At 41.5% G+C, this 11,992-nt stretch overlaps 1 protein-coding gene across 2 annotated transcripts in view; it reads left to right on the top strand.

Moving 5' to 3' along the window:
• Positions 1-11,992, top strand: part of LOC121195225 (synaptotagmin-2-like) — a 53,202-nt gene that overhangs the window by 23,530 nt on the left and 17,680 nt on the right. Inside the window, exon 1 of one of the 2 annotated variants that reach the window (XM_041058561.1) lies at positions 4,842-4,979. The exons of the other annotated variant lie outside the window; for it this stretch is intronic. The gene's annotated coding sequence lies outside the window, so the exon portion shown is untranslated. Of the gene's footprint in view, positions 1-4,841; positions 4,980-11,992 lie in introns of those variants that run through there. 2 annotated transcript variants of the gene reach the window in all.

The following is an 11,992-nucleotide window of genomic DNA, read 5'->3' as shown; positions in this document are numbered from 1 at the left end:
ATTGCTCTGACTGTCCTTTTTAAAAGGAAACAGATCACTGCACAATGTTACATGCCTCCATCCTCTGCAGCTCCCCTCTCAGAAATATCATCTATTCTTCGTCATTTCAGAAATCCAGCTCGCCTCTGTGCCCTTACTGTCCACTGAAGGCATGGCCCAGATGGCAGACTGTCTATGGCTGGATGCTTTCTGAAACTGTCCCATAATGTTACACTCTGATGAGATGTGGGGTAAAGCCCTAATTGACCTGAAAGGAAAAGTGCTGATTATCATTAATTATGTGTTAGATATTAAATCTTTCTGAAGAACAGAGTCATTTATTGCACCTAAAACATTATTTCAGAAAAATATATTTTGGCAACACCTGATGTCCAAAAATGAAATCAGTACAGTACTACAGTACGTGTAAATAGATCTGGGCCTTGCGTAATCACAGGTTTTGGAGTCCACTAGATGTCAGCATGAAGCATTGTGTGTTGGGTTTTCCCCGCTCCCCCATCTGTTCTTAGAAAAGCTTTGCATGCGTCGTGGAGGAGGGAGCCCACTGCAGTGTGTAGTGAGCAGAAAAGGCGTGGTGAAGATGAAGGTGCAGCCCACTGTGAGCAAGCATGATTTACTGTAGGATTGGCTCTTTGTGCGCCAGTCCCCAGCACACCCTGCACACTCCAGCACTCAGCTGATTAATCAGAGTCATTTCCATGAGTGATGGAAGCTCCAGTGCCTCAGGGGCTACAGAAAGCTAATAAACCCCAGCGGACAACAGCCACGCCTGGAAGGACGGCTACTGGCTGCTGCTTTTATATCAGCTCTCTTAGTACAGCCATCTGCCATTATTCTGTCCTCACTGCCCTGTGTCAGCCTTATCATTATTAACAGTGATCAGCTCAATATCTACTGAATGAGAATTCACACCCCAGGGAGTAGTGGTGCACAATTAGTTGTTTGAATATGCAGCACTATTAGAGGTTCTAGCTTTTACTAAATGTATAGTGATACTATACATGTATATTTAATATATAGTAGAAATTTATTTTTGCAGAGCAACAGAAGAAAGACACATAAATTCAGCCTTAACTCTGGTTTTGATTGGGGCACTACAGATACAGATGAATAAGACAGAAAAAGAGTCCTTCTGTCCCATCAAGATGAATAAGAGCTGAAACATAAAGAGCTTTGTATTTGACCTTTTTAAAGCAGCATTAACAGATTTAAGGCCACTTGGGGAACAGAGGAAATAAGCTGTGAATTGACATATAATCAGTAAACGGTTGCTTATTAACACAACCAGCCGATATGAAACAACAACAAATGTTTTGTACACAACTTTAGTTTTTTGAAGACATTACTTTCATGATCGATTCATCTGCTCTGCAAAACATGAATGTGAAAAATATCCATTGTAATTTGCTAGAGCCCAAGACGATGTCTCCCTAAAGACCAACCAACCAAAGATATTCTGTTTACTATGATTTATGGAAAAGGCAAAGCAGCAATTCTTTGTTTGAAAAGCAGGAACCATCATATGTTTGACATATTTGTAAACATTTCACAAAGCTCATGCGTATATTATCTTAAGGAAATGGCCATCCTTTGTGCTAAAAGAATATTTAATCTATTTCATGCCTACTTCTGGTGATATAATGATGTAGAATATGAATAGTTGTGTGTATTGATTTGTACAATCTATGAAACTACAATTTTTATTGTTAACAGATACATAATTTAAAAATACAGACATTTTTATTTGCAGTATCTTTTCAATCTTCAGTTGCTGCAACACAATTTGTAGCACTTTATGAACGGCAGTGTGGAGCAGACAGGTTTTCCTCTCACCGTGCCAGATCTAAAACAGGCCAGCACAATGAAGCACATTGTATTGCATTGTTGCATCTCCTCACATCTGCAGAACCACATCCCAAGACAGACACAGAACCAGATCTAATCCATGACAGCCAGCCACAGCATTGCATTGTACAGTTACCACACATACATGAAGGCAGCAGTCACTAAAGAGATTTGGAGATCGGGGGAGCAGCAACAACACTTCACTGCTTTATATTTAGGGCCATTGCAGCCATAAATCTTCAGACTTCACTTGATAAAAATAAAGACTAGAAGCTGCCGTGTTTGTGCGTGTGTGCTGTATCTTTTTTTTTAATGCAAATGTAGTTTTTTGGTTCTTATGCACAGAAAACAAGCATAGCAGTCTCTTCCTGTTCAATATCACTACTGTCTCAGAAACACAGTCACCCTTGTTGAAGACAGCTTTGTGACTTTAATCACTGCACAGAAGCACATGGCGTTACATGTGATTTTTGTGGGTAGGGCAATGCATTTTAATGGCTTCCCATAGTCACTGACTGAGCGCCTTTAATACGTGGCTGTAAGCTCCCTGCAGTTAGTCTCCACAACACGCTCGCCTTATTAAATATGTATTCTAAGTTGCACTGAATCTCTCTAGAGACTTGGCCTGTTTAGTTCAAAGTAAGGTCTGATGGAGATTTTTTTCTTACTTCTTAGTCAATGAAATTACGCTGATGATTACTAGGTTATTTGTGTATTTGGCATCTGCTGTAGCAGCAATAGTCAGCAGTACAAAACTGTGATGAGAGCATTCATACTGTGTCTCATGTCTCATGGGACAGGTGCCAGTGTTGCTCACCATGGGTTTAGCCAGCATGCTATGAATCTTGGTTGGATCAATATCCTGTTCCCACTCAGACAGTGAATCAGTCCTGCCTGAGTTTCAGGGCACTGGGCTGTAAGATATCTCTTACAATGTGGAAAAGGGTGCACAAAGGAATACAGGGTTGACTAGCTCTCATAGATTGAATAGCAAGGCCTAAATGTCATGACACATCGATGAAGAGGGAATAAAAAAAAAAGTGCTTTATTTAGTCCAAATTGCAGCGGAGGGCTGCCATTTTACTTTCACCCTATACAAAACAATATGGAGGCACAGAGCTAGAGGAAGAGCTGAAGCAGCAGCCCTTTGGGTTTTTTATTCTTCTGTGATCCTAAAAGTGATGTTCTGTGTTTTTTCATATTGTCATCGAATCCCACGAAAAGACCAAAACCAACAATGAATTAATCCTGCTGGCAAGTGTTGTCTGTGTAGCCAAAGCCTGACTTAGCTTACTCCTCTGAGTCATAGAGCTCTGTTTTCATCCAGAAACTGTTAAAAACACATCAGTGAGCCACAGTGTTGCACTGGGTGATATGTTGTGATGAACATGGATAGTAGTTTATCTTGAATCAATCCCACATGCATGACCCTGCTGCTGTAACACAATGTTGGTCTTTTCATGGGATGCGTTGACGATAGGAGAAATACAAAGGAACGCCCAACCTATTTCCTGCACTTAAACCACCTAGCAAGCATTAGATGAAGATATAAAGAGTATAACAAGATGTACAATGCTGTGCTTGTGGCATTTTCCTTTATTTAGTATTACGAGAAGTGCATCGCCTCCCGTGTAATTATCAGATCACTTCTAATTCAGAACCAGCAACCATACATTACAGCTTAGACTCAATGCTGAGAAACAGTATTGCCACAGACAGGGAACAAATCACATTTCTCTCTCTTCAGTAGTTGTTTTGAATTTTGTTTTTTAAAAAAGCTATCGCTCTCTCTCTTTCTCTTTCTCTCTCTCTCTCTCTCTCTCTCTCTCTCTCTCTCTCTCCCTCCCTTCCATTTTTACTGATTGAGACTTTATTGATTTCTGGTCCAAGTGCTCATTGCTGGCCAATAAGGAGGGTGATTCACTTAAGGGACGATGATAATTCTCAGTGACACACAGTAATACCCAAAGGGCTCCAAACTGTCTGGTTCAGCGTTGGTGTTAAGCGAACGAGTGCGTCACCTCATGTCATTAAACAAGCAGATTTACACAGTAATATGCCTGCTATAAGGGAAAAAAGCAGTGTGGGCTAAGGGGTCTGGGTTTCATTGGTGAGAGTTTAGCTGGTTCAGTATTTATGTTACAAATTTCTTATATTTTAAGGACCATATCCCCAAGAAACTTATATAAAGCAGTGTGAAATAGAAAAAAATGTTGGTTAGAAAAAGGATTCTATATGTATTATATATATTTCTATAGTTATACACATATATACACGGTATCTTGATTTTTACCCTGCAGATATTTGTGCTGTCATAGGATTAAAATCTCTCTTGATGACAATGGGAGTGGTGCATGTCCAAAGACATAATTCAGATAAATGGATGGAGATGGCAAGAGAGAAAGAGACTCAGCAGCAGACTACTGCTGCAGTAAGCACACAGCGAATGACATGCTTTCTTCTTGTCTTCATCCTATTATCTAGAGGTCTTATCTACAGTATGTCTTTTTTCCCTTTTACTTATTTACGTCCACTCTTTTTTTTCGTCATGCAGCTGCAGTCTTGTAAGCTCATGAACATATCAGAGCCCTGTGGAGTCCCCAAGCAGCTGTGCTGTTTGAACAAGGGTGTGGGAGCCGGTCGGACAGTAGAGCGTATGGATGCTTTTGGGTTGCCCTTATGCATTGGACTGGGGCACAGATTGCTGCATACAGCACCTTGTGAACAGCATCACAAATCAGCCGGCCGAGCAGTGAGTGCCCGAGTGGAGGGAGAGATGGAAGATGGAGAGAAGACGAGGGGGAAAGGACAGGGGAAAGGAAGGGAGGGGGATCCTTTCAGTGAAAGAGACAGAAATAGTGGAACGAGGAGGAGGAGGGGATTGAGAGAAACAGAGGTGGGGGTAGTCACAGAGAGAAGTGTGAGCGTGTGTGTGTGTGTGTGTACGTGTGTGTGCATGGGAGAACAAGTAGTGCTGCAGTGGAAACAGTGCGAGGAGGACTGCAGTTTCTGGTGCTGATGGGAGAGCGGTCGAGGGACGTTATTAAGGCATTGTAACATTAACCCTAAGTGCCTCTTTGGTGAATGGGTTAGCCTGTTGTGGAGAACAGGATTACGGAATTACGGTAGTGCTGGTAAGGGTGCATTTCGGCATTGCTTGAACACTTCCTTTAAGGAATTTAGAATGCAGTTGTAGGCATTTAAGACTGATGGTTGTTGCTGTAGTTAAGGATTCTTAAAGGCTGCATCTGACTCTCCTGTTTTTTGTTGGTTTTACCATGATGTGCTGTAGGTGCTGTGTGCATGTTACTTTCTGGTGCATGTGGACCAAAGTTTACTCAAAGCTAATTCATAAGGTTCGTGAAAGGAAACACAGGGCATCCTCTGGGTCCTGATCTGCCCCAGGATCAGGCTACGGACCCTGTCTTCACGCAGTTTGTGTGCAGTCGGTTATGATTTCACATCAGGGACTATTGAGGGAAATTTTAGAAGGGAGGATTCTGCTCTGTATCGAGATAATTCTCATTGATCATGCCTCATTTAGCTTGCCTGGTGGGTGTAGAACCTCTTTTCTGGAGAATGTCCAGGAGGCTGCCCCTGCTGACAGATGCTCTGCTTACCTCTGTAGCTACATCAGCATCTCTTACAACCTCCCTGTACACCAAGAGACAACCAAGTGGAGCCAAAAAAAAAACCAACCCCAGCACACTACACTGAAATACCTCAGGTTAACTGTATTGTATCCACAATGTAACAAAACAGACACATAGCACAGTGCTCTTTATCTTTTGAGACCATGTAGTCAGACATAAAAAGAGGCTGACACTTGTGCTGAGGAGTATAGAGAGTAGAGGGGTGGGGATTTTATAAAGTGCTGCAGGATGCTCTTTTTTTCTGCTGTCTCTCATGGGACATATAGCACAGGCAGCACTGAGGTAACAGTACCAAGGACAAATCTTGGGCTTCTTGTACCTCTTCCTGCCTAATGCTGACTCTTGCTGTTCTACATCCGGCCTGATATTAGTGAGTTTTCATTAAATCAGATTTAATTCAAATTCATTATAACAAACTAGCTATAAATAGCTAGGGTATTATTTTTGAAGTGTTATTAGAAGCCTGAGAATTTTAGCCCAGTGTAAATCTCTGTTTCTTCAAAACAAGTATATCCAAATATAACAGAATTTTTACATTATGCACAAAGAGAATTATTTGTTCCTCTGTCTTTGTGTGGCTTTCGTGTCACATCTTGAAATATAAACCAGGTTTATTTTTGCCCCAGAGTTTCTGTTGTTGTAATTATCAGAGAGTCAGTGGCTTGTGTTTGGAGAGGCCATGTGATCACTCAGGTTTCAGAACTGTAGTAAACAAACACAGTGTGGAGGATGTGAGAGGTAATATGCAATGTATATACAGCTGGATATATATACCGTACCTGCATACGTTTACTTCTCCAGCATCCCAAGTGCAGGATTCTGAGCATGCTCCGAAGGTTCTTTTTTTGTCAGGCTCTAAAACATTCAGAGAGGCTCATTAAGTCTGTACCTCAGGCTGCCGCTCCCAGTGGCTCTCACACTGAGAAATACTCTCCGAGTTTCTCATACATAACCAGAAAAATGAGAGGATGCTTTGAAGTTCACCAATCTTATTTCTTTTTTCTGTCAGCTCCCACCAAGAGGGCAGCTGGAGCCCAAATGCTGGAACCGCTCAAAGAAGAAGAGAATGAAAGAGGCTTATTCTAAGTGTGTAGCTTTCTAGATTGTGTTGCTTGAGTGGGCGTGCCCTCTTGCACCCACATCACCCTTGTTTTCCTACTTCCCGCTGCCTGATTAGGTTGAAACATTTGCTCTCAGCTTATATATAAAGTATTCCACAAGCAGAAGTGTGTTCAAAAGGACAAAGCCACCCATAGTGGACCCTGAGAATGAGTCAGTGGTTTTCCCTCTGACACATTGGCACAACTATCAGTGTGATTGCTCAGCTACTGTCAGCTTCTCACTCCAGGTGAGAGCTGAGCCTTCCCAGTCCTGGCCCCGGCCCATGTGATGGTGGGTTGCTGGCAGACAGTGGCAAAGAGGTTCAGTGTTAAACGGTCAGATGCTGTCAGCAGCCACAGAATCCTGTTGTGCTGACGGGGCATTTTCTTCACTCTTTAATCTTTAGAGGGAGAAAAACATGCCAGTTTTTTGTTGTGAGGTTTCTTGCAGAATTTATTTCCTCGCTTTTTTAGCTTCATCTTGGAGGAGACGATTTGTGATGGTCAGAGAGGGAGCATAACACAGAGCAGGGCAACACTTTTGCTGTGGAGAATGAGTGAAATGATTTTCAGTGTGTTTCATCATCCTGGAGTTGTTTTGTGTAATGCAGACAATGTTACAGCAAAAAGATTCTCTCTATAGGAAGCAACACATTCAGTTAGTCAGTAGGTAGCTTACAGGATTAGGTTGACATTTATATGGAAATACGCTTCTGACAGATGGTTACATGAGAAGATAATACACAGCTCTCACGTCTGTACAGTAAATATGAAGCTACAACTAGCAGCTGGTTAGCCTAGCTTAGCATAAAGACTGGAAACAGGGGGAAGCAGCAAGCCTGGCTCTGTCAAGTGGAAACAAAATCTACCTACCAGCACCTCTAAGCTACTGATAATTTCCTTGATTAACTGTTTTAGTAGCTAAAAAAAGTCCATCACAACTCTCTCTCTGACAACCTTATAATTAGGGGTGTCCCGATCCGATATTAATATCGGATATCTGTCCGATAACAGCCAAAACACGACTATCGGATTTTATCGGACTCCATCTAAAATCTCCGATATAAGCGCTCCGATAAGCAGTCCATTTTCTGCTCCAGCACTTCTATCCATAGGCGACTCTGGTTCACACTCCAACACAGTAGGTGGCGGTAATGCACCTTAACGTTGGTGCCACCCGCCAGAAATGCCAAAGAAGAAGAGCACCCGGCTCCAGCCAATAGAGCGTCTCTGATCCAGCATGCAGAGCCCACGTGATCACAACAACAACAACGTGTGTGCGCTACTGTGGGATGTCAGCCGTGTGGCAAGATTTTACCGTAAACTCGGACAAAGACGTTGTAGCTGAGTGCAACACTTGTCATGCACAAGTTTCCCGTGGTAGCACAGAACCGGGAAAATTTAATACGACCAACCTTATCGCGCATTTGAAGTAGCATCACAAAAAACAGCATGAGGATTTTCGCAAGATCACCGAGGCGAAGAAACAACAAACCTCTGGCTCCCTCAAACAACCAACGCTGGCCGAAACATTTGCAAAGCGTGACAAACTCCCACGGGACGGCAAAAAGGCACTGGCTATAACAGAAAACCCAGCCCAGTTTATTGTGCTTGATGACCACCCCTGTAGGTGGTGAGTAATGTTTAAACGCTTAATTGAGCACCTCGAGCCTCGCTACATTATTCCTAGCCGCCACTACATTGTCGACAAAACTATACCCCAGATGCATAAAGAAGTTCAAAAGTCTATTGTCGCACATGTGGAGAAAGCAAATTCTGTTAGCTTCACAGGAGCACAGGAGCAGGCTGACAGCAGAGCATGCCTCTTCTTAAAAAAATCTCCACATCATGCTCGGGCTGCAGAAAGTGGAGATGGAGGAGTAGTAAGGGTAGTCAGCAGTTTAGTTAACTGACTGATTATTATTTGTTTTCTGCTGTTATTATTAGAGTGATATGTTTATTTTGTTTACACTATTTTTTTTAGTGAAGAGCAATGATCACATTGTTTTGGGCACAGTCAGTGAAACTGGAGCTGTGAACTCTTTGAGCAGTTGGACAGTGGACAATATTGTGTTGTTTTTGTCCCCGCCCTCAGTTGTTCCCACCATATACTGACAGTAAAAAATAACTGAACTTGAATTGTTTGCACTTTAAAGGTATACTTTGTTTTTATTGGATTTATTTAGGTTATTTTCAGGGTCTACTAATTTATTTTTTATTTATTATTTTTTTTAAATTGTAGAATACTGTAGATATTATGTTGAAGGTTAAAATTTATGTAACCAATTGGTTAATAATAAATGGGTCAGTTTTTCTCATACCTACTGTTGCTCACTGTTGTTCTCTGTTTGAGTAACATCTCTTTATCAAGCCTTTTCAACATTACACACTACAAAGTAAGTAATAAAAGTATGTATGATTTGTGCTGATATCGTATCGGATCGATATCGGTATCGGCCAATACTCAAGGCTGCAATATCGGTATCGTATCGGAAGTGAAAAAGTTGTATCGGGACATCCCTACTTATAATGCTTGTTTTGTTCCACGAGCTGTTAAAACCTAAACACATTTCATTTACTATCACACAAGACAAGAATCAAATCTTCATATATGAGGAGCTGGAACCAGGAAACGTGGAATTTTTGCATTTTTTACATAATTCTTTGATTGACTAATCAATTAATTGACAAATTGTTATTTGTTGTTTATTTATATTTCCTGTCAAACTATTCCTTTAATGCAACCATAAGTGATGGCAGTGAGTGATTTTCTTACTTTCAAAGAAATTTCATAGTCTCACTCACTACATTTTTTTTCTTATTAAAACAAGAATGTCTGTGACCTATCTGCAGTGCTGCAGAAGCCCTCTCCTCTTTCACCTTTTCTCCATAGTGCCTTACATGCAGATTTGGTCACTATCTCTGTGACAGAATGATTTATCGACCTATCAGGGGACAGGGAAAGGGGGCTGCGCTGAGGGGGAGAGGGAGGATGTATGGCAACTGGCTGTAAATGATCCCTGCAGCTCTTCGCTCAGCAGTCAAACCCCAGCACCTCCCACCTTCTTTTCAAGGATCCCTCCTGATAATAGCTGAGTCACATTCAGCTGCAGGTGAGAATGAGCATTGTTTTATCTGCACAAACAGGTTTGTAAATGAGCCTCTCTGGACCGCCCTCATTGTGGTCAGCACACAATGAGATATATGAGGGCGAAGCTTTTCTTTAATTCTCTTTAGTGGAATGATGTGCAAGGCACCTTTTTGACTTCCTTATCTCAGTCACTGCCCTCAGATCAGATCAGCAGTGACACCAGCAGGATTTCCTGACGCACTTGAATTTTGTTGACATAAAGGTGTAATTGCCATGTTGATATCTCTGTATTGATGGCCAGTGTCTTTTCTTGTGGATGGCTGTTTTGTTTAGGTTTGCATTCAGAGCATTTGTGCAGCCCTGACGGTAAACACAGGGCTCTGATGCCTCTGTAAATACTCTGTCCTGGACAGTTGCATAAGCAGATCTGCTGACTGCCTTTCGGATCAGTTGCTGAGTGAATGTGTAAATGTCATTAACTCTGTTATTTATTGGTGTAGAGTAAAGTTTATCACCATGGTGCTGAACTGGGAAAAAAATACAGATTTTATCAGTTCACCTTAGGAAAAAAAACATTTTTCTTTTTTTTTTTTTTACTTTTAAACCTTTGTCCGAAGCTACCATAAACTGTAGGCTCTCATTGTACTTGAGTACATGTTCTACATTAACCCAAACAAGGGGACATAAGGATCTTAAAAGAGAGATTTTTGGATTTTGCTTAACATTGAAGTCAATGCCTAGTTGGTCGAGTGTAATGTGTTAATCATTGCTAAGTAAAACAGCACCACCTGACAGATGCTTGGCGCGCTAACACTGATGTATTGTGGCAGAAGACTCGAAGGCTCTTGGTCAAGAGTTTCAGAATCTGGCTCTGGCACATGTTTTGCACCGTGTGCTGTGTTTTTGGCTTTGCCAGAGCTTTTGTCAGTCTCTTGGCTCTCTACCATGAAATGACAAAAGAGAGGAGTGTTTTGCCACTACAGTAGGCTACCTTGCAGAAATCTGTCTCTGCCACATACTTAGCATTTATCTAACTGTGCATGCCGGCTGAAATCTGTTCAGCTGCAGGGCTGTACACTGACTTTATGTGTTGAAGAGGAGATATGGGGTTTCACAGGATATCTTTATGCAACTTGGCTCAAAAACAGCAATGAAAGACAAACACAGATGCAACCAGAGGCAGCTATAAAGATTACTATGTGAGTGAAGTGATGCTGAATAGTCAGTGGCACCTCAATATTTTGATTGACATTCAGGTGAAGGATCCAGAGCATTTTGTGAAAGTTTTATCAGTAATGAGCTCATTTACTGAATAATACTAGGAATGACAATTGCCGCAGTTCTATCACAATAATGAATTATTCTGCTTATACAACTGAATATACTCTTGGGTTCGGCTCAGACCAAGTTCCACACAGTATCTCATCCTTCAGTGGTAAATAACAAGCAATGCAACCATCAGTATCCTCCCTGTAATCCTATTAAAACTTGGCCAAAATGAGACCATTATGACTATGGGAGCCCCAAGTCCATTTCAGCAGGGGTGAATTACCATAGAGTAGCAAGAGTTCAGGAACAAATCTGCACATTATCTCTAATTGAAAGAACTCCACCATCTCAGCTCAGCTTTCTGACTACAGTAATGCTCTGTCTGATGGATCTAATAAAATACTATGCCCCTTGTTCTCTAAATGTTCCAGTACACATTTTCTGTTGAAATCGAGTCCAGACAGATCAGAGGCCAGCTGTGACTCAGTTAGCCGAGCCAATATTCTCCTCCCGTTTCTTCAACTGTGTTTATCATAAATTCAAGATGAATGTGATGCCTTTGAACAATTACCCTTTAAATGATTTCCTCGGTATCTTATGCAACTTGGCTCATAACCGAAAATAGCTCAATGGGGCTCGAATGAAATTAAAGAGTCACTCAGCATGAAAAGTATAAATACAAAATTAGAGCACACACGCACATGCAACTTCTCAGAAAGAGATAATCTGTGCTGCTGTGAAAGAAACACCACTTTGCAGAAAGGTTGCTTTTTGTCCTAAATATGAAATTATCAAATTAAGAGTCTCTCTTGTACTTCTTGTACATTTTTTTAAAATAATCCAGCCCATCTTACTGTTAGCAATCACATTAGTGAGACTTAGAGGAAATGAAGCTGCACAGCTAGTTCAGCTGGAGGCCAAGCACTCCACCCACCCACACATAACCCATAATGTCACAAATGGTAGGGGCCTCAGTGGGGGCTGAATGATTTCACTGGGGTCACGTTATTCAGATTGCTTTGTGTCTTTGAGGA

This window comes from Toxotes jaculatrix, chromosome 2, assembly GCF_017976425.1.
Source record: "Toxotes jaculatrix isolate fToxJac2 chromosome 2, fToxJac2.pri, whole genome shotgun sequence".
Classification (NCBI taxonomy): domain Eukaryota; kingdom Metazoa; phylum Chordata; class Actinopteri; family Toxotidae; genus Toxotes; species Toxotes jaculatrix.
This window is presented reverse-complemented; position numbering and strand designations above follow the sequence as displayed.